At 48.1% G+C, this 23,798-nt stretch overlaps 1 pseudogene; it reads left to right on the forward strand.

Annotated features, from left to right (window-relative positions):
* Positions 1-10,558: 10,558 nt before the first annotated feature.
* Positions 10,559-12,193, forward strand: LOC147966155 (uncharacterized; annotated as a pseudogene).
* Positions 12,194-23,798: the final 11,605 nt, after the last annotated feature.

Here is a 23,798-nt window from a genome sequence, read left to right on the forward strand (position 1 = left end):
GACTACTGTGTGCCCGTCGACACAAAAGCGGGAATGCGAGCAGAAGTTGCTGCACTCCTGTACGCATCAAAGCTTCATGGTGCTTTGCAGCTGGACCGCCAGACCCCGGCCATGTCCCAGACCGACTCATCGATGGACAGCTCGAGCTAGCGTCTTCGTCATCGCTGGTCTCTCTCTCTCCCTCCTCCCTAGTGTAACCTTTCCTTTCTCCTTTGTCCCTCATGGTAGGGGTCGGGTTAAAGTTCCCTTCTCCAGTCACCAGGACCCATGGCATTGTCCGAAAACTTATCTCCAGCAGTTCCAAAGACCATCGGATGGAGGCAGGGAAAAAGAAAGGATCGAGTTCTATCACGATCGAGCACATCATGACATGACTCGGCCACCTCTAGTGGGAATCAAATTAGCAAGCCAAAAGTTAGCTACTCCCTCCGGACTGGTATTTCAGTCGGGAGAATAACAGCCCTGAGAGAAGACAGCCCCATGAAATTAGCCAACAAGCGCTGCCTAATCTTCCTCGCGTGCGGTTTTAGGTCATCAACTTTACTAACCAAATATGTCTTATCCGTCACGGAAAGCAATTTTTTTAATTTACGAAAAGCATATTTTTGTATTCATATACAAATGTGATTTCTAAACACATATTTTGTCACATATAACATGTATTTGCCAGTGTGTGTTATTTGTGTGTGTGCGTTTATATTGGCCGTGTGCATTCTAGCTATGCGATGACTGAATGTGTACTCATTGTGTTTGTTTCCATTTGATGCGTCATCTCGAGTCAATAAAATCCACCATTCGTCAAAAAATATAACACATGTTTAGCTAATTAAATTATCGGTTTAGAACTACGAACATGCCCTTACAATTGGACGGATCTAGTATCTCGACTTTCCTCCAAGCGCGAAGGATAGAAGGGGCTGCCCTTTTCCTAAAAAAAAGAAGAAAGAAGGGGCTGCCCTTTTCCTCAAGAAAAGAAGAAGAAAGAAGCGAAATAACTAATTAACGAGTACTCGTTGCAAAGAACACTTCACTTTTTTAGGTTGCGACAAGTGGCGCACATGCAATGCGCCACTTGTCGCAACCTGTGAGTTTTCCCTTTTTTCGTAGATTCGTTTATTCAAAACATTTTATCTTTTAAACCGTGCATCCAAATCTCGAACCGTTTTCATCATTGGATTTCTCGCGTCGAGATCTTCAAAACTAGATCCCATGTTGATAGGTTTTGATGAACTTTTTTTTCATGAAAAAACCAAACCGGGAGCACGGTTTTTTTCCCTTTCCGAAAGTGTCACGCCCGTGCCTCTCGCGAAATCACACCCGTGCCTCTTGTGGAAGCAAAACCGTGACTCTCGTGGAAGAAAAAAAATAGAAAACGCGTTTTGATAGAGGCGAGGGTCCCGATCTTTCGATGAGATGATAACTATCGATTTGGTGAAGACGACTTTGACGATCCGACTACAAACGTGCACGATGTTGCGCCTTAGCAATCGCTAAACCAATCTCCTGAGGTTACTGACGATGCTGGAAGCACGGTCAGCCTGACCACGAAGGTCTATTCCTGCAAGCAATCGAAGAACGAGCAAGAATATGATAAAGCAATCTGAATATTGCAAATATATATGAAGTATTGATAATGGTGGGGATTCGGAAGCGGTCCTGGTCTGGTCGTTGGACACGAACGAAGTACACGAAGTTGCAATGGCTAACTTTTAACTAAACAAATCCCAAGGAAAAAGCTACTAGATGGATCTACTTATATAGGAGCAAGGGATGGCGGCCAAGGAGGTGGGAGGACATCCCAAGCCAGCCTAAAACTAACCCTAGGTCGTACAAGGCTCATGGGCCCAAGTGGAGGTGATGCAACACCTTTGGGCTTGTAGTTTGACTCGGATTCTGCTGCAGCGTCAGATTGTTTCGTCCGTAACTCAACGCTCCGGACGAATTTGAAGGTGAATCCAATTGGGTTGGAAAGAGCACGAAATCTAGTTTCCAACAAAAAAAGAATCACCCAATTCGGAGTCCGTATGAAAAAGTTGTTTGCGTTTTAAGTCAGGTATGTCTGTGCAGTCCGAATCTGAATCCAGAACGTGAAAGACTTGGACTCTATCTTCTCTTGGCCCAAAAGTGACGTGAGAGTAATTTTTGAACACAACATAAACTTCTCCTTTTCCCTTATCTTCATATGTGGATTGTACAAATGTCCCATACACCTGCAATTAGACAAAACACAAAAGTGTGTGAAGTATTTTTGTTCTGGATAACATAAATAGATTATTGAATAGTTTGCATTAGAAATCACCTGACAAATATGCATGTATGCAATATTTTTGGTCGTATCCAAGGTAGTCATGTCCTCATCACGTTTTTTTCGTTTCCGAGAGGCACGACCGTGACTCTGGCGAAAGCACAACCGTGCCTCTCGCGGAAGCAAAATCATGACTCTCGCGAAAGAAAAAAATACGGAAAACGCGTATTTTTTTCCTTTTCTGAGAGGAACGGCCGTGACACACATGAAAGCACAACCATGCCTCTCGCGGAAGCAAAACCGTGACTCTCGCGAAAGAAAAAAACAGAAAACGCGTATTTTTTTCCTTTCTGAGAGGCACGGCCGTGACTCTCACGAAAGGGCCGTGACTCTCACGAAAGCACAACTGTGCCTCTCGCAAAGCAAAACCGTGACCCTCGCGCAAGAAAAAAAATAGAAAACGCATTTTGTTTTTTCCTTTCAGAGAGGCACGGCCGTGACTCTCGCGAAAGTACAACCGTGCCTCTCGCGGAAGCAAAACCGTAACTCTCACGAAAGAAAAATAAACTAGAAAACACGTTTTTTTTCGTTTCTGAAAGGCACGACCGTGACTCTCGCTAAAGCACAACCGTGCCTCTTGCGAAAAAACCGTGACTTTCGCGAAAGAAAAAAAAACATGAATTTCCGTGCAAAAAAAATTCAAAATTGTTTTTGATCGAAAAGCTAAAGAAGACCGGGAGAAAACCAATACGTCGAAAAAAAACAGAAAAAAACCGTTTAAAAAGCCGGAAACGCGTGCAGAAAAATAAAAAAATTCAGAGAGAGTGTCCAGAGCGCGACACGTGGCGAATGACTGAGAACGCGCCAAGTGGCGCTGATCGTTGTGAGGCTCCCCGAGGAGGATCCGGCTTGCCTGCTCCCTCCCTGTTCTCCCGTCCGTGCTCCCACTTCATCCTACGGCTGTCTTTTTTCCTTTTTTCTTTCTAATCTAATTATCTCCCCCCTGATTTTAATGAGGTGGGGCCGGGCCTTATTTTGTTCCAATCAAATCAAGCCACGTAGATAGGAGCACGGATGGGCACAAGACGAGGGAGCAGGCAAGTCTGGTCCCCTCGAGGAGCGCTTGTTAACTAGTTGCTCCTAAAAAGAAGGGGCTGCCCTACCGCACGCGATGGCCCAGCCATTTTACATGGACGAGATGCGGGCCACGGGTGCGCATGCATACGTGAATCAATTAGAAATATTTGAGATTGGTGAGCCCACTAGAAATCTGGGACGGAGGCAGTAGCTAAATCTAAAAAAAAAGTTCTACGAAAAACTTGGTAAAGGTTTCGCTTGCGACGAGTTGCTAACATTGGCTAAAAACATGAACTAGAGTTTCTTAAGCACGCCATTGTGCACATGTTAGGGAAGAGGATTTGTAGCACGTACTCCCTCCATTCGGAAATATTTGTCATCAAAATAGATAAAAGAGATGTATCTAAACGTATTTTAGTTTTAAATACATACTTTTTTATCCATTTTGATACAAGTATTTTCGGACGGGAGGAGTATAGACGAGGGCACGCTTATCTTTATTAACTTGATTGTGTTGTGATTCGCAAATTGGATGGTACCCACACGTGTTTTTGGCTTAATGCATGCATCTTTTGGCAGAGAGTGCATCCCTCACTCATCTCATCTCCTCATGTTTTTTTCTTTTGACTTGTAAATTTTAATATATTACCCCCTTAGTCTCAAAATAAGAGTTGCTGATTTAGGAGATCAACGACACATACTTTGAGACAAAGGGAATATATCTTTTGAACCAGAAATTTAATTATTATTTTGTTTGCATATTCGTGTTTTTTGCGACGAAGTTGAAATTACATCAATTTTCAATACGTTTTGATGTGTTTATAAATTTCCGCTAAGTTTCAACTTTTAAAATTTAATAGAAATGAACGATAAAATCAGTAAGATTTAGAACTAACTATTAAAACCATGTGGACTCCAGCGTTTTGACAAGTTTTCAAAACTTCAGCAAGTTTCAAACTTGCATCAAGTTGGGTAGCTAGCGTAGAACAGAGGAGTTAGCTCACGCTATGCCTGGTCCAGAGCTGTTCCATTCCAATTTTCCGGTAGAACGGCCGTCGCCATCTTAGGTTATGAAGATATGCATTTCAACAGACTTTATGGTTTTATCTATCTCTTTGCTAGGTGGAGTACCTAGGATGTGTTTGATTACCTGCATTATTTTTGGCACTTTGCATACGTGTCCCAATTGGGCCTGGCTGAGCATATGCAGACAAAAAATCAACATCAGCATGTTGATTGCCGGCCTACATCCCCTCTAGCCTGCATGTGCCGCTGAGGGAGGCCTGCAGTTTGGTTGCGGACTTGTTTCAGGAAAAACACAAGTTCGGTTGTTTGGTTATATCCAGGACAGTTGTGTGGTAACCTCCTCAATGTGGTGAGGTTATCAGAGGTACAGATGAAGAACTGTCTTAACCATGTTTGTGTTTGAGGTAAACTAGATCAATAGAATAAATTTAGGCACAAACACAAGTCTTAACCATGTATCACAAGTTTTAAGACAAGATAGTACGATAAGCTTTAGACGAAACCCAAATCTTAAACAAGCAACAGGGGCTCATGCGGTCACGGCGAAGGCGTTGTCGTGCTCCTTGCACTTGGTGACCACCTCCACGCCGTCATCGTTAAAGACGATCACCTTCATGGTGTAGGGGGTCAGCAGCTTGAACGTCGGCATGTGCCCGATCATGATCTGGTGAAAGGCGGCGAAGGTGGCCCAACCCTTATCAAGGGTGACCCTGCTATTAATCACCGTCACCGTCACCCTCCATGCACAGCCGGTGTAAGTCTTCAGTTTGAACTCTGTAGGGATGGCCCGGAAGTGCTTCGTGAAATCCAAAGGCAATGACAGCCTCTCCAGCTTTGGAGCAAGGATAATCTTGCTGAAGTGGCTTGATCCTGACTTCTGATGGTAGCGGCCATAGTTCCTCCACTTGGCGCCTGAATGATCCTGCACCAGCACGTCAACTAATGGCGGCACGACCTCCTTGCCCTTCTCCAATAGTGGCACGACCTCCTTGACCTTGTCCATCTGCATTATGCACAACACGCAGTTCAATGGTCAGCATTCATTCATATCGGCCTAACGCTTCTATACTAACCCACCCTACTAATCCAACACCACACTCAAACCCCCTCTGTTTCACCACCTCTCCCTCGCCATGAACTCCAACTCCAACCCCAACCCTTTCCCCTGGGGCATTGGATGCAAGGCCTTATTCCTTGGGTGCTCGCTCGATGCTCGCAAGAAGTTCGAGCACACCATGGAAGTGTGCTCGAACTTCAGCAACATCGATGACATGCACAAGGAGGCTAACGTTGTGATGAAGAAGGCTATGCCGGATGAGCTCAGCTGACGACACTGATTACGGACTCACCCAAGGGCGCGATGTCAGTGGACATCCTGCGCTGGGCCATGAATCACGCGGACTCCGGCGATGCTGGACAGCGGGCAAGATGGGCCAAGTATAGTACAAGGCATCTCAAGACCAGCGTGCGGCGGCGTACTGGAATAGGACGTTTGGGTCACCGGAGACGGACAACGATGAGGTGCAGATGGTGGCCAGGGCGACCGTGCAAGACCCATCGTTCTTGACAAAAACGATGTGGAAGAAAAGAAGATGGCTACCCCCCCGCCCCCACCCCACCCTCTCCCTCCCCACCTGTCAACGCGACTCCAAGGTCATCGCGGCTAGACAAGAAAGTTTGTACCCCCAATCTCCACCCCCGATGTAATCGAAAAATAACCTACGAGCCCTAGAAGCCGTCGGTGCAGAATCGATGAATGGCAATCCTCCACCCCCCCCCCCCCCCCGCCCCCCACCCCCCCAATGTTTTCAATCCCCTCCCTAACTCTCCAATCACGTGCTCAAATCTAATCTAGCCCGAGTCGAAAGCAGTAAATGTACTGAGAGGGCGAGGACTTACCGCCATGGCCGATGCGCTCCGGTGGAGGTCCGCAGTCACTCCGGTGGTAGCCGCCGTCTTGGATCGCCCAGGTGTTGCTCCGATGGTCGCTACCGGCGGTGTGAGTGGGGAAGAGGGGAGAGAGCGGTGAGGAAAGGAGGTGAGGGTAATTTATGACGACACGTCTGAAAACAACGCGACTTCTCTGGACCGCACTCACGCGTGTAACCGCCCGCGCCCATGTACCTAGGGTTGCACCGCTTGGGCCTGACTCCACAAAAATGGCCAATTTGAGCTCTTCCCTGAATGCAAACCTAGAGATGCTTTAATGATCGTGCTATGCTGCCCAACAATGAAGGCAAGTAACCAGACGGATCTTTTTTCTTCACGCAGGCCTGACTGAGATATATGCAGCCTACCAAATACGTCCCTACTGTTTAGGTTGCCGGTTCATGAATGATGGGCAGGCATGGCTGGCCGCAAGTGGGCTCGTGTCGCCTCGGCTCTGCCCATATGAACAGCTGGTCGCCTGCGCCGTCGCGTCGGCGTCGGTGTCACACAAAATGCATCGCCGACGGTTCTTGCGGAGGACACGTAGTGGTCGAGCAAAGCAGCGAGCTCGGCTGCGGCCGCTTTGGAGTTTAGCTAGACTAGCTAGGCAGTCTGCTAGTGGGGGAATCGGAGTGGCGACGTCGCGGAAAGCGCACTCGCGTGTCCGTCCACTACTCGTGAACGGCCGGCTGCACGTACGGCCGGCCGAAGAGAAGAGTTGTTGGCTGGCTGGCTCGCTTGGAAGTCTCTGGCCGGTTAAAGTTACGCACGCGTGCATGGCTGTTTTATATTGGTCCTCTCGTATCCGCCTTGGTCGTGAGCCCTGACGCAATTTTCCACGCGCGCATGACTGACCCAGCAGAGGAAGCGATCGAGCGAGACGTACGAGCAGATTTGGTTTCCTGGCACGATATAGATCGGATCCCATCAGCGTGCGCTGTTGTCAAAGATTCAGATCACGGGCTCCCAATCGCATGTAAACCGGCGGCATCCGTAATACTACTACGTGCGTATGACTGGAGCCTCAAGTGACTGCATCGTCTTGTGCAACGGATGGTCTTGATCATTTCCATCTTGGACCCTAGCTAGCCAGCTCAAGTGGGCACTGTATAATCCACTGCAAAAAACAAAGAGGAAGATCTAACTGCGAAGACTCTGGGTCTGCGAAGATCTTCCCTTGGGATCCACGACGAGCTAGGGATCGAGATCGATCGCGACCGAAAGAGGTCGGGATCGACGACAATGCAAGTGTTCAAAGCACGCTGACGAACAGTACACATCGAGGACTCGAGGCGATGCCCTCGTCGATCTGGTCGTAGAGGAGAAGCAGGCGTGAGGCCGCACGGTCCGACAGCGAAAGCAGATGAAGAGCGAGAAAAGGTTTCCGGCCATGGTTGAACGCTTCCTCGGCAACTCGTTCATAGCACGACGAGGACGGCTGGTACGAGTGTTGTACGTACAGTACACGGATCTATGCTAAGACGGAGACCTGATCGTACCCGAGGAGTTGGAACAGAGTGTTGTGCTGTGGGCAATGTGGGACACTATCAGTGGTTGGTAAAATACAACCTCAACATTGCGATGAACGAGCCCTCATTGCGTCCTTTTCTATTTGCATGTAATCAGCATTGTTCGCTAGCGATGTATACTCCCTCCCAGATAGGGGAGACATGCCCTTTAGGGCGTATCGACCCGATGCCGAAGGACTGTTCCTAGCCTCGAGGAGTGAATCCGAGAGGCGTGACTAGCTCGATGGAGTGAGTACTTGAAACCGTAGTGAAGAGTACAGATCAACCGGAAGGTAGGTTAGGGAGCGGAATAGTTTATAACGGAGAGAGCCTTTTCTTTAGTGCAATTGTTTAGTTAAACTTCCTTTAACAAGGTTGACGAGGAGTGACCGATCACTTGACGGAACTCCGTCAGTGTGGAAGACGGAAGAAGTACATTGTTCTACAAGTCATCAAGTGGGCAGTGGTGGATGACACGGGTTTCACTAGGCTCTAGATATATAGATCGACACTAGCTATCTTAGCTAGAGGCACGCAATTCCGTCGTAGCCGTACGTCGTGTCAGCCTGCTGCTGGCCAAATACGAATCTAGCCGTGAGCTGTGTGTGTGTTCGGCTTCAGTGCGCCCAATATATTCTACAACCAACCAGCCAATCGATACTTGTAAAGCCAGATGGTCCAAAAGAAAATTCGATCCCCTAGGAACTTACGCCTTTCAGTTAATGCAGGCCAAGTATATATAAGCGCGTGAGATTTCTGGGATTGTGATCTACTCCTATACTCTCTCCCGTCCTTTTTTGTTTGCGTTTTAGCTCCAGCCCGGATACTAAAGAGAGGAGAGCTCAGCAAAATTTGGACTACTTTGCCCCTGAATTGCTACCAAGGAGACCCTGGGCAGTTACTCCCTGCATGCAAACGATTGGCCTGCAGCCATATATTCTCGCGCCCACTCTCTCCATCTCTCTGCATGCGTGTCTCTCTCTCCTCCTCTCTCTCTCCCGGTCTGCATGCATGCGCATCTCTCTGCATGTGCCTCTTCCTCTGTGCAAAATCTTCTTGAAATCGACGCCAATCTCTCATCCATTGCATGGCCTATGAGCAGGAAGAACACCAGCGGGGCTTGAAACTGGTGGAGTTGGAGCCAAAGCAATTCGTTTACCGCCATGGCTGAACAATTGGAGCAGATGAAAATTTCCAACTCCCTCCAACTGAACAGCCCGCCATAGATTAGAAGCTCAAAATTTAGCTTACCGCCATGGCTAAAACTGAAAAGTTCTGTCTATAAATCTCAGCCGCAGTCATGAACAGAACGGCAAAAAATTCTTCCCTCGCTCTCTTTGCTCCTCTCTCTCTCTTGCCACGTGAATGCAATGGCTGGTTTCGACCTCAATTCGGCCATCAACTGGGACGAGGTGGAGGATCAATATGATGGTCATGCCGAGGACATGAACTACGTTTACGTATTCGAGGAGAGCGATGACGGTATGAACTGATTGCTCTTGTTTGATTTTACTCCAGTTTTTTTGTGCTCTGTTTGATCGCTTTTCAACTCCCAAACCAACGACAGAAAATGAAGCCGCCGAGCAAAACAATGGCGGACGCGGAAGCGGCGGCAACGACGCTTCGCACGGCACGGAGGACGCAGGCGGAAGCGGTGGCAACGGCAATAGCAGCCAGCTCGCGGACGTGGAGGTGCAAGGCGGAAGTCCCGCGCGCTGGTCCGAGCCGCATAGATCAGGTGCACGACGCGGAAGCTGAAGACGGCAGTGCCGGCGCTGGTCTGAGCCGCACCGACCGCGTGCACGACGAGGACACCTCCAGCGGAAGAAGCAACAGCCACAACCATGGCCGCTCTCGTCTAGGCTTGACCGGCCGTGGACTTCGCAACGTTGACCGCGGAAGAGGCCTGCAAGTCACAGGCGGAGGAAGCGTGCAAGTCGCCGGCGGAGGAGATGTAGCCCCTATCCGTGGACGACTAGGCCTCGCTGGCCGCGGGCGAGCTCACGCCGGCACGATCCAGTGGCAGCCGGAGCATCCAGTCGTCACTGGATGAGGGCATGGCAGAGGCGCGCCATCGGGCCGTGGTCGCGGGATGCTTGGCATGGCCGGGCGTGGTCGTGGTCGAGGGCGCCAGCTTCCTGACTTGAACCTCGTCGCGCCAGAGGACGTTGAAGACGGGCACGCCGCCGGTGGTGGCGATGGCGATGATGGACATGGCGATGCTGGAGACGAGGGGCATGGCGCAGAGGATGGCGAAGCTCACGCAGGTGACCCCATGCATGGTGAGAAACTTGCCCAGCACCAGCGGACAATTCCATGTTAATGAAAACTAGCGGACAATTCTATTTGATTGTTTGATTCTCATGCAATTATAGTCCATTAAAATTTGTGGCAATTTCTCATTTTGTTATAAAGTTCATAAAGTGTGTTCATTAGATTTATTGTTGTTAAGTTTAATTCGGTTATGCAAATTTCATTATTGATCAAGTAGGCACTTCTAGTCATGAAGACCATGGCGCCGGTGATGAGGGTAACGGAGGTGCGGAAGGTGACGGGCATGAGGGCAATGACCATGATGGTGAGCTCATAATTTCACTTCTATATGAGTACTCATTTTTCGTGACATGGCAGCATATTTTGCTCATTTTGTGTGACATGGTAGCAGATTCAGTCACATGAAATTGATCATGTCTTCCTTTTTGTAGGTGGGAATAATCCGCAGCCGCCGCAGCCACGTGAGTGGAGTGACAAAGCTAAGCTCACCGTCTATGGCATGTTGTTGGAGAGGACAAGTCTAGGAATTATGAAGCGTGGAGTGACCAAGGAAGTGTCTCGTTTGACCGGTACGCCGCAGAGAACTATCCAGGACTTATGGAACAAGGGAAAGTTATATGGAGGGATGCTTGGAGTGTTGAACAAGAAGCCCAAAAATTGTGGTCGTAAAAGGATATCTATCGACTCGGAGACTATAAAGGCAGTTGACAAGAGGAAGAGAACAACCATCAAAGACCTCGCAAACGAGTTAAATGTGTCCAAAACCACAGTTTGGAGGAGGCTGAAAGAGAAGCAGATTAGACGCCACAACAATGCCATCAAGGGAACTCTCACCGACTTGAACAAGAGACGTAGGGTTGAGTGGTGCCTCTCGCAATTTCAGGAAGAGAGCCTACCGGAACAACCGTCTTTTAAAGGAATGTACAATGTCATTCATATAGATGAGAAGTGGTTCTATCGCACCAAGAAGTCTCTCAAGCTATACCTAGCAGATGATGAGGAAGAACCGGAACGGTTTACGCAGAACAAGAATTATATAGAGAGGGTTATGTTTCTAGCAGCTGTAGCATGCCCTCGCTTTGATGTGAATGATAATGTGACATTTGATGGTAAAATTGGAATATGGCCGTTCACTTTTGAGGAGGTGGCTAAAAGGGATAGTCCTAACCGTCTAGCCGGGACAATCGTGACAAAGGTCATCCTCAAGGTGACAAGGGATGTGAGTAGAGACTTCTTGGTGAACAAGGTTATCCCCGCCATCAAGGCGAAGTGGCCTCCTTCTGAACGTGGGCGTCCTATTTTCATCCAGCAAGATAATGCTAGGACTCACGTGAATGTTGATGATCCGGTGTTTCTTGCCGCGGCCTAGGCGGATGGGTGGGACATTCGTTTGGTGTGTCAGCCACCGAACTCGCCGGATCTTAACATACTTGATCTTGGTTTCTTTGCTGCCTTACAGTCGTTGTTCCAGAAGCTATTTCCAGGTTCAATTGATGATATAATTATGAAGGTGTGCCAATCATTTGAGCAGTACCCCGCCGAGAGGTGCAACCGAATATTTCTCACTCAACAATCTTGCATGCGTGAGGTTCTAAAGGACAAAGGAGGCCAGCACTACAAGGTGCCGCACATGAGAAAGCAAGTCCTTCAAGATCTTCGTATCTTACGTGTTGCTGCTTCCAATGCCACCGTCGACCTTGATGACCGCGTCGGCGAGCGCGCGCACCAGTTTGGCGAGCTGGTGCACGTTGTCGATCAGGGTGCTCACCTTGTCGGCCAGTGCGTGCAGCACTTCCTCAAGCGCCTGGATGCCACCATCTTTCGGCTGCACTCTGTAGTCCGCGAGCGCGCCGCCTCGCTCGAGTGCGTCGCCGTCCGCCCGCGGGAGCACGCCGCCGTGCATGCCGCCGTCCGCCCACGGGAGCACGCCGCCGTGCATGCCGCCGTCCACGAGTGCGTCGCTTTCCGCCAGCGGGAGCAGGCCACCTTGCACGAGTGCGTCGCCGTTCGCCAATGGGAGCACGCTACCTTGCACGAGTGCGTCGCCGTCCGCCCGCGCAAGCACGCCGCCGTCCGCACGCGCGCCGCCTTCTGGGAACACGCTGCCGTCCGCGTGCGCACCGGCCACTGCTAGTGGGAGCACGCCACCGTCCGCGAGCCCAACGCCTGCTGGGAACACGCCGCCGTCCACGACCGCGCGGCCCTCTGCAAGCGGGAGCACGCCGCCGTACGGGAGCTCACTGTCCTCCGCAAGCAAGCTATCCTCCGCAAGCAAGCTATCCTCCATGGGCTCACTATCCTCTATAGGTTGGCTGTCCTCCCACAGCCATGATGGGTGGATTTCATCCATGGAGGGGACGTGGAGTAGGCTGGTGTGGAGGAAGAAGTGAAAGAGGAGAGAAGAGGAGACGAGGGGATGTGGAGTAGTCTGCTGGGATGGATGGGAAGGAGTGGAAGAGGTAGGCGGCTGCCTCGGGAAGACGCGAAGGACGTTAGAGAGAGAGATGCGAGTAACTGCAGCACGCATGCATGCGATCGACTGGAAAACAGGGGCATAACTGGAAACAGAAGCCAGAAAAAGCTAATACGCAGAGCATTGTGGAAAAAACGGATTTTTCCAGAACGCAGACAAAAAAGGACCGGAGGGAGTATTTCTAGGTACATATGCCTAGCTTTAGTCCAGGAAAAACTTTTGCAAACGGGCGGGAATCCAAATCTAGTCCGTCCCGCTGGGCTGCTGCCGGCCTCCTTCCCCGACAACGCACGCAAACCTTATTAATCGGCCAAGGTAACTTAAACGAACTAGTAAATGCGCATGTGTAACGCACCTTAATATTTAGGTAATATATTATTTGTACGCGGATATTATGTATGCTATTATTTGTGTGTTAATTCTATGTTTAGTGCAATATTTATGATATTAATTGCACATTAGACACGTTTAACGCTGGAACTTAGTTTGATGGCTGGGATAGTTGGATCTACTCATTTAAGTCTTTTTATATTGATATAGATATAGATGGCATCTCCTATTTTTATAACAGATCGCTCTACAAAAGCAGAATGCTAGCGCTAGCGCCGATTCCCTCCGGATAAGATTGTTCCTTTTGTGAACAAGCCCAGTAGCTTCGTCTAGGATTGTTATCTGTGTGGCAAATGCATGCGAACACTTGCTTGCTATGGTGTTGGTCGAATAACTTTGCCCGCATGCAAATAATATTTGCATATGTGCTCCTGTTAACTTCTTGGCGGGAATTCCAGATAGGAATCGAGAAAGTAATTAAGTATCTGATGACGACAGTAGAATTTGGCTTTCTACACCAATAGATATATGAATTCTTTTATAAACACAGTCGCAACAAATGATTGGTTGGAAATGACTGGATCAGCGGGCTACATGCATTAGTAGCACATACTTTCTCCGTCCGATGAAAAATGTGCATATAAAATTTTTAGGATAAATTATGAAGTGGAATAAAAAATACATTAGAATATGCAAGCCATCATCTCTTTTTTCTTTAATTACCTAACTGTCAATGAGCTAAGTGCATATAAGAATTAAGAAGACTATGTATAAAATGCTATTGGCCTTGATTACCGTGTAATGAGAGCAAATACTTTAAAGTTTGGGAAGATAAAAATACACTTTTTTGTGAACAACTTTTAAACCCAAACGTACATTCTTCACCGGACAGAGGGAGTATGCCCTCTTTGGCCGCTCAAATCTCTTCAACACATCTGTGACTTTTCAGCTGATTCATGAATTAGAATATAAACTAGCGGCAATTTTAACTTCAATTTTTTTAGAAAGAAATCTGAACCAAACGATATTTCTACTACTTAAAAAGAACGCAAGGTTCTCATTTCACCTTTATTTTCACCACCCCTTCGTTCATACTTTCATGTATATGATAATCAATCATTTTAATTTTCTTATCTTCTAAACCAATTTCACTTTAGTTTACATACCGAACTTCTAATCAAAATATAAGGTAATTCATGGTCAGAACTTGCTAAACATTTTTTTTATACAATCACGTTATGCATTCTTCTAGTAGAGTATATATTTGAGCAGTCTTATCATCTTATCCCTGCACCAACCAGCCAAACTTTCTCGGCATCTCCTCTTTTGGGAAATCAATCATCGCTTCTGTTCCACTATCATCGATCCATCCTCCGGGAAATCTGGAAGAGAGAGAGAGAGAGCCGAGGAGAGAAGAGCCATGCGCCGTTTTTGATGGCGTATCTGCGGCCCATGCGCCGTTCGCGTGCAGCAGTAGGGCCGTTCCATACGAGAGAAGGGACACTACGGAGCAATGGCTCTACTACGTACCTACTGTAGCCTAGCAGCATGTGGTCGCCCACTGCAGCCCTCACACGAACACACCGAGTGGCCATGTGAGGCAAAAATCATATATTTGACCTCAGGGCGAAATCAAATCATAAAATGATCTGCTCTCGAAAAAATTTCACTCTGCCGACCCTTTCGTATGGCGCCTGACAGCTAGGCACCACACACCACTGTGCAGCGCCTCTGCCTTAGGCGTCGCACCTCCTACCAGCGTGGCAGCCCTGGTTGGGTTGCGGCCCCACAGACAGCAGTGCAACGCCCAAGGGATAGGCGCCACACTGTGTAATGTGCAGCGCCTATGTCTTGGGCGCTGCACATTGACTTAAGCCGCATCGGGCCAGCCCCTCCCAGCAGTTCTTCCCCCTCTGAGCAGTTGCTCTGTTTACAGAGAGCGGCGGCAGCGGCGCTCCCTTCGGATCCCCCCCCCCCCTACACCCCTCTCAGATCTGAAGTTTTGAGGCCCGGATTCGATCTCCAATCCCTCCTACTAGGTAAACTCCTCTGTTCCCTTTCTTTTTCTCCGTAAATGCGTTGCAATTTTAGGGATTTGCCCAAGATTAGGTGGAACCTTTGATTTGCTTGGTTTGGATCTTTGTTTGCCCAAGATTAGGTGGAACCTTTGACCCCCCCCCCCCCCACTATATGATTCTTGTTAGTGAAACCTAGATTGTAATTTTTTTAGATATATATGAGATGCCTAGTTTTGTAGATAATTATGAGATGTTGAGTGTTGTAGCTATATGTGAGATGTTGAATTTTTTTAGATATATATTAAATGTTGAGTTTATTTGAAATATGAGATGTTGATTTACTTGAACACATATGACATACTAGATATATATGAGAATTTACAATCATTTATTTATTGTGTGAGAAGGAGATGTTGAGATTCTTGTAGATGAATACATATGAGATGTTTAGATGAACACATATGAAATGTTGAGTGTTTACCGATATCTGAGATGAACTCATATATGTTTATTGTTTGAACTTTGTAAGGATGGTTTGGCTTCTCGACGATGTCTACGACACGAAACACCGGGCCTACATGATGCGCGAGAAGGAGATGGTAATAACGAGTAATCTAAATATTTTGCCTTAAGTTGAAATTTACATGCCCTAAGATTTGTCATTACTTGTTTTTTGCAGAAGCTTGAACCTTTGAAGATTCGGTATCACGGGGTCTCTGGTCCTGCCATGCCTTACGATGAGCGGTACACACCGTACATCAAGCAGGCAGGACTACTCCCGTGGATTCAGTTGGTCAGCCGGTCCACGCCGAATCTGAACGCTCCACTGGTGTCCGCTCTTGCTGATCGGTGGAGGCCGGAGACGCATAGTTTCCATCTTCGGACTGGGGAGATGACCGTGACGCTCGAGGATGTCTCGTTGATCACCGGTCTTGCTATCGACGGGATGCCTCTCTGTATGAGCACCGATTCTGATGGGTGGCGCGAGCAGATGATTGCTCTTATCGGTATGGCTCCTACCGAGGCTGAGGCTGATGTAGAGGAGGGAGAAGAGAAGAAGAAGAAGGAAAGGAAAGCATCCGGAGCTGCTTTCACGTGGATTCAAACTCACTTTGCGACGTGCCCTCCGGATGCCACTGATGACGTGATCCAGACACATGCTCGTGTCTACATGTGGTATGTTGTGTCGAGGACTTTGTTTCCTGACTCCACTGGCAAGAACGCTCCATGGATGTGGCTGAAGGCGTTGACCGTCTTCGATAGCAAATGGAGCTGGGGTTCAGCGACTCTTGCCTACTTGTACCGACAGGTAGTTGGTCTGTTTTGTGATCAACTCATTTCTTCATTAGCAATGCAAGCTTGCTGTCAAGTTAACATTGTTTTTCTTTCATATGCAGCTGGACGATGCGTGTTGCAGGATCACAGATAGTGCAGGCATTGGTGGTAATATGCTTCTACTTTCTGTATGGAGCTGGGAGCGTCTGCCTGTTGGACGCCCGAAGAGCGTCAGGTTTAATCCTTGGTATGAAGATGAAGATGACGAATTACGGTGCCCCACTTGGGCTTACAAGTGGGATGTGGTTTCCGAGATGACGAACGATGTCAATCTCATGTACCAGAAGTACGTTGCCGAGTTGGACACGATTACGCCTGAGCAGGTAACGAGGTCATTACTTCAGTCATTTCTCACGTTTGCCTAAAAAAATTCACCAATTTTGCATTGTTGCCCTATTTCATAGGTGGAATGGCAGCCATATGGCGCCGATGACAGACTTGGGTACACCCCGGAGTCTACCATCAACTCGATGTGCTTGCGGGATAGGGATCTCTGGCGTATGCGGTGCCCACTGATATGCAACTGGGCTGTTGAGTTTCATTTGCCACATCGCGTGTCTCGTCAGTTTGGTCTGTTCCAGCCTCACCCGCCGGAATGGGTGGATACGGACAAAGCACTTCATAGGTAAGACAGCATGAACCGTATTGACTAAGCATCATCACTCCTTGATTTTGCTAATGTTTGGTTTTGTACCATGCAGGTTGGACAGGAGAAGGCAGCGGAAGATAAAGGACTGGGACAAGCATCATGCTTCGTATGTTACCCGCTTCCAGCTTTGTGTGGAGGAAGCTCGTAGCAGTGCACGCGCCAAGCTTCATGAGCATTGTCCACTTGCTTTTGATAACTACATACGATGGCTTCTTGAAAATACTCGAGTTGAGATATGCCCGCCGGCATATAATGAGGATATTCTTGAAGAACCCGTAAACTTTGAGGATCTATCAAAGGAGAAGTACAACAGAGATGTCAGGGTAGGGCACGGAGTCCCTGCTGTTCCGGTGATTAACTATGTGGTAAAGTGTTTCTTCTTTACTTTCCCGTTGGCCGTATTACACATGTTTGAATGGCTAACGTGTTCATTCTTTCTCATCCGCAGCGCACCGAGATCAAGAAAGCAGCTGATGAGAGCCAGTCTATTCTGGAGGAAACACCGGTTGGAAAAGGCAATGATGATGGTCCACTACGAGCATTTCTCAAGGTACAAATCGCATTCACTATGAGAGGTAGTCTATGTTGCGGAGTTTCATATCTTCCACACTTGTTCATGTTACAGCGTCAGGCCAGGAAGTTAAGGCGGTTATCAAATCTTCTCGGTTGCCGTGATCCCGAAATTGATGAACCATCTGCCTCTAGGTCTGGTACACCATCAGACCCCTCATCTCACCATCAGAGGGACGATGTGAGTTCCTCATATGCTTATCAGGATGATGAGGGTGCGGTCACCCAAGAGGTATGACTAATCCTTTAGATGTGATTCTCACTTGATTACGACGTCGGTCTTCACCATATTGTTTGATTGTGTGATAGGGCGATGAGCTTGATGATGACATGACTTTGGCGGACGCTCAACTTCGGTCCCCATATGTGTTCAAGCCTAGGCAGCCCAGACGCCGGTACACGCCCAACGACTTTGACAACAGAGGCAACCCAAAGGTGGTCGTAGGGACCTCGCGGATGGCTAGCTTGGATCATGAGGTGGAGGCAGAGGCGGAGGAGGAAGTGCAGGAAGAGGAGGCTCGTCCATCCAGGAAGAAGAAGATTGCCTGCAGGCGTGGCACCAGGAACACGCGCGAAAGGCATTAGTGTTTGTTACTATGGAAGTGCTCTCTTGTAGCCGTTTCGTTAGATTGATGAACTTGTTTGGTTATGTTATATGTTGGTGAACTCTTACTATTGTGGTATTTGTGTTGTCCTAAAAGATGTGATGTTCAAATTATTATGGTATTGTGGTATTTGTTCAGTTGAATTGTTCAGTATTTGTGGTATTGTGGTATTTGTTCAGTTGAATTGTTCAATATTGTTATTTGCCAAAATGGAATCTGTTTCTGCAGTTTGGCAGTTAACAGCACTGCAGCGCCTGACAGTCAGGCGCTGCACTATACAATGCAGCGCCCAAAGCCTAGGCGCTGCACCTCATAGTGCAGCGCCCAAAGCCTAGGCGCTGCACCTTACTGCAAAAACAGAGTTGACAGCACATTCATTTCACCGGAACATCATAATACTTACAATGACTGCATCATCACAACAATTTGAACAAACAAAAATTTTATGCCGACGAGTTCATAACTTAAGACAATTCGAACTACGACATGGTTCACAACACATTCATTACAAATGACAAATGGTAGCTTGCCCTAGAAAATAGTTCACCAACATCTTACATGCCCTCACAAGTTCACGACTTGTGCACCGAACCGAAGTCCCTACTGAGTAGAGCGAGGCCATTTCCCCTTCTTGTCACGGGCCGAGTCCTCCTCTTGCGCCTCGCGAGCCTTTGCAAGCTTTCTTGCCCTCTCCTCCTCACGAGCAAGTTTCGCTTGGCGTGCCCTCTCCTCGTCTCGTTTCTTCCGCTCCATCCTCTCCTTCTGACGACGCTCTTCCTCCAAGCCTCTTCGAACCGCCGTTGCCGCCTAAGACAATCTTGGTATTGGTCCTTTTTGACATCTTCTGGCACTTCAAGATCTATCCACGTGAAGTACTTGCATAGAGGAGGCGGTGACTGCATACAAAATTTTTGTTAGTGTTGACACACATTTGATAGTAACATTTTACTTCTTGAGCTTACCGGTGGTTGGTCATAGGCGTTAGTTGGAAGTGCACGATCATAAGCATAGTTCGGGCATACAAAATATCTCCGCCCTTCCGTTCATGATTTATTTTGGTCGGTGGATACCTTCACCTTGCAAACATCTCCACACCAACATGGCGGGATGTTGGCATCTTTCTCCTTCACCTTGTCCAAAGATGCGTCCTCCCACTTGTTCGGCATGTCTTCTTGGTTAGCACATGGTGGCCTCGTCATGGAACCGGATGAAGCCATGCCTACAAAACCGATAATTCTTGGTTAACCCTAACCCCCACTTAACAATAACACAATCCTAACCATAGCATAACCCTAACACCAACATCAAACACACATACCCCTAACCCTAGCATACCATGAAAGCCTAACCAACCCAAATTAGCAAAGAAACTTAACATCATTCAACAAATATTTGCAAATCCAATCCAATCCCCAAAGTAGCAAGATTTGAGCAAATGTGACAATTCCTATGGATGAAAACGAGGGGAACGGAGGAGATTACCTTAAGGGAGGGTTTGGCTTCGAAATCCACGGTCAAATACTCCGGATCTGAGGAGGATTTGAGAAGGGGAGAGAGGAGGGCAGAGGGGAGGCACTGAGCTTCGGGTTTGTGTGGGGGTGGGGATGTGTGGGGTGGGGATGGGTGGGAGGGGGGTGAGTGCAGCAAATAGATGTCCAGCCGTGCAGCGCCTAAGGGAGAGGCGCCACACACCATAGTGCAGCGCCTACTCTTTAGGCGCTGCACTTCTGGACATCCCAGTCCAGAGAGCAACAGAAGCTTCCAGTATGTTTTCTGCCCAAAAAAATGCTAAGTGAGTGTGCAACGCCCAAGGGATAGGCGCTGCTCTTTACTGTGCAGCACTGCTGGACATCCCAGTCCAGAGAGCAACAGAAGCGTTCCAGGAGCTTTTGCACCCGAAAATTTGCTAAGTCAGTCTGCAGCGCCTATGGGAGGGGCGCTGCACTGTAATGTGCAGCGCCTCGGCCTTAGGCGCTGCACTATCTGCTATTTTCATATACAAAGTGATTTTTATGTTTTGTGATTCACATAGATGGCACATAATCATATCCAAATCACATGTAGTAGTCCAAATCACATACTCATACACACATAGCAATAGAGTTGTCCAATCAGATAGTCATACACAAACATTTAGCCAAAAAGACATAGTCATTTACGTCTCATATCACATAGTAGCACACCAAGAAAAGGTCATGGTCCTTGTCCCTTCTTCTTCCTCTCTTCTTCTTCTTCTTCTTCTTCTCCCTCCTCCGATCACCAAGGGAGCTCACCTTTCGCCTCCGTGTCCTCCACCCCCTTCATTGTTTCCATACCTATGAAAATGTCAATATAATAGTTAGTCACACAATGCAAAATGACAATACAAGCATTGAGCCAAAAGAACAAGATCATAGTAAGTGACATACGGCAATGGTCCATTGAGCCAAGTGAACATTCCTCCACCACGGCCGCCGCTAAGGCCAAGATCACCACCACTGCCTCTACCACCACCACGGCCTAGACCACCACCACGGCCTCTACCGCCACCATGGCCTCTACCGCCACCATGGCCTAGACCACCACCACGGCCTCTGCCACCACCACGGCCAAGACCATCACCACGACCCAGGCCTTCACCACGGCCAAGACCATCACCACGGCCTAGGCCTTCACCACGACCTCTACCACCACCACCACGACCTAGACCATCACCACGGCCTAGGCCTTCACCATGGCCAAGACCATCCCCACGGCCTCTACCACCACCACGACCTCTACCACCACCACGACCTCTTTGTTGCCTAGTGCCTCGTTGGCTTGTTTGACTTGGTTGGCTACTCCTTGGTTGACTTGGTTGGCTATCATTTGCTTGGCTTGTGCTTGCATCATTTTTCTTTGATCTTTTTCTTGATTTGGGACAAGTTCTTGTGTTGTGTCCCCTATGACTGCAGTCCCCACAACGGGATTGCTCACGAGGCTCTTGGAATTGGCCGGTGCCGTATTCTCCACCGCCACCACGGCCCCATCCGTCCATGTCACCTCTAAGACGCTTTGTCTTACGTCTTCCCCGTCTAATGACCTTCAATTCCGGGTCCGGCCATAGTTGAACTCCATGATACTCCGGCCATTGTGATTGGTCCAAGTATGGCTGAAACCGGGGAGCCCATGTATTCTTTACTGTCATGATTGAGAACTCGGACTCCCTCACGGTAAGAGGGTGATTGACGTCCACATTCCTAACACGGGATGCATTTAACAAGTGCGAGCATGGGAGATGAAGCAACGATGGCCTCATGCAGCTGCAATCACACCGTGTTAGGGAGACCTTGAAAGCGCGGCCTCCGTGTTGGTGGCCATCATTTCTGGTTCCTCGAGGCTCTTTCACCTCATACTTCCACTCGTTGTCGTCATATAGTACAGCTTCTTGGGAGTCTGCCTTTCGTGATTGAAAGTCCAACCATTCTTCAACCTTTGGTGGGAAATAGTACTTGTGCTTATCCTTGTTCTCACCAGCAATCTGCTTATCCGTCTCCATTGAATACTTCAAAAAGTATCCATTCATCTTGTCAAATGTGTATTGAACTATTGCCGTCACAGGTAATGCACGTACACCCTTGAGCACCTTATTGAAGCATTCTGCCATATTGCTTGTCATTTGACCATACCTCCGGCCATCTTCATCGACAGCACGTGCCCACATATTCCTTTCGACAATGTTCTTACTGAGAAATTCATGACCACCGGGGTCAAGTTTCTTGTGTCTGAGCAATGCATTGAACAATGTGGCAAACCGCTTGTTGGTGAAAGCGAGACAACAATCTTGAAGATCATCGGCCAACTCCTTGATACCACATGCCCTATAGAAGTTTGCACAAAAGTGCCTCATGCACCATCGATGGTGCAACTTTCTATGTCCGGGAATGTCAACCACCACCGCATTGAGAATTCCTGGATGGCGATCCGATATGACACAAATTTCCCTTTCAGCCGGTAATACCCTTGTTCTCAATTGACGCAAGAACCACTCCCAGTTATCATTGTTCTCCACCTCAACCAAAGCGAAAGCCAAAGGCAACACCCGGTTATTGGCATCACTTGCTATTGCAACCAATAAAGTGCCCTTGTATTGTCCGGTCAAGAATGTGCCATCAATGGCGATGACGGGCCGACAATGCTCAAAAGCCCTCATGCATTGCTCAAAGGCCCAAAATGCACGGCCAAATACTCGGACGGTCCTCCCGTTGTGAATCAATGTTTGGTGCCCATGAGGCTCAACCACGTGAACCATGCCTGGGTTTGTAGTGGCCATAGCTAACAACAACCTGAGGAGTCGGTTGTATGCTTCCTCCCAATTGCCATACAACATCTTGAATGCGGCTTGCTTTGCCTTCCATGCCTTGCCGTACTTCACCTTGTAATGAAAGATGGCTTTCACAAGGTCAATGACACTCTTGATGCTCATTGTTGGAAGTGTGGATATTTGGTTGGAAAGCCTATAAGCGATGAACTCGGACGTGAGTTGTCTGTGTTGTTGGTACACAAGCTTGCCATCCGCATTCTTGTGTCGGCACATGTGATTTGGTAGACAACTCACTATGCGCCAAGTGGGACCTCCTTTCCACGGCCTTGCACGCACAATCCATGGACAACTTGGCACTTCACATTTGACCGTGTAACGCACATTGACGTCCGAGTTGGCCACTTTATGTGGACGATAATGCGTAACCGAGTAGTTGTCGAGCCACATCTTCAATTCCAAGAAGGATTGAAACTCACAACCGAGATATATCCCGTTCTTGCCGTCTTCCAAATCACGATGAGAACTTGGCCTAGCTCCAAGAGATATGCATTTGCCACCATCCACAACGGCTTCATCCGTGAGACTAAGATCCTTGAACAATGGTGTCTTGTGATCCCGCCCGAATACCTTCTTGAATGCTTGGGCCTCCTTTGGTGTGAACCCCTCCTCATCAACTTCTTCATCGGGACCATCGTCATCCGAGTCCGATGCATATGCACGGGAAAAAGGGATGGATTGGTCCATTGTCTCTTGCACATGATATTGGTCGAGATCACACACATTGTTGTCATGGAGATCAACTTCGTTGTCATCCTCCTCGTACTCATCATTCTCCTCTTCAAAACCTTCATTTTGGTTGTTTGGAGTCGGGCTCAATGTTGGCCAATCTTGTTGCGTGAAATGAGGTTCACTCATTTGATCTTGGTTCATGGGTGGTGGAGTGCTAGCAACCAACGGGGAGGGGTTCTGGTTCAAGTCCAAATTCAAAGTAGACTCAACCTTCTTGGAGGCAAATAACTCAAGAGCCTTGTCTAGAGATTCGGCAACCGTCTCCTTGTATGCAACCCAACGTTGCTCGGAGTTCACACGCATTGTCTTCCAACGGATGTGCATTCCAAAACCAACATTATGCCTTCCCACGAACTCAACAACGTCACTTGGGTCCATCCAATTCAAATCCTTCCTCACTTGGTCCAAGAGCTCCGCATAGCTTGGACTACTCTCAAACACCATGTCAAGCTCATCCAGGTCCAGCTCAACATTGCCTTTCAAAAAGGCCTCTTTATCCACATGATGAACATAAACACATGTTCTCCCCATCCCTACAAAAATAAGAAACACACATATATCAAGTAAGTACTTAACAAAAAATATTTGCACAAAATACATATGCCATAACATATATATGAATTAATAACCCTAACCCCCACTTAACAATAACCACAACCCTAACCATAGCATAACCCTAACACCAACA

The sequence above is a fragment of the Triticum urartu genome, chromosome 6A (genome assembly GCF_056163025.1).
Source record: "Triticum urartu cultivar PI428250 chromosome 6A, HENAU_Tu73, whole genome shotgun sequence".
Taxonomy (NCBI): Eukaryota; Viridiplantae; Streptophyta; class Magnoliopsida; order Poales; family Poaceae; genus Triticum; species Triticum urartu.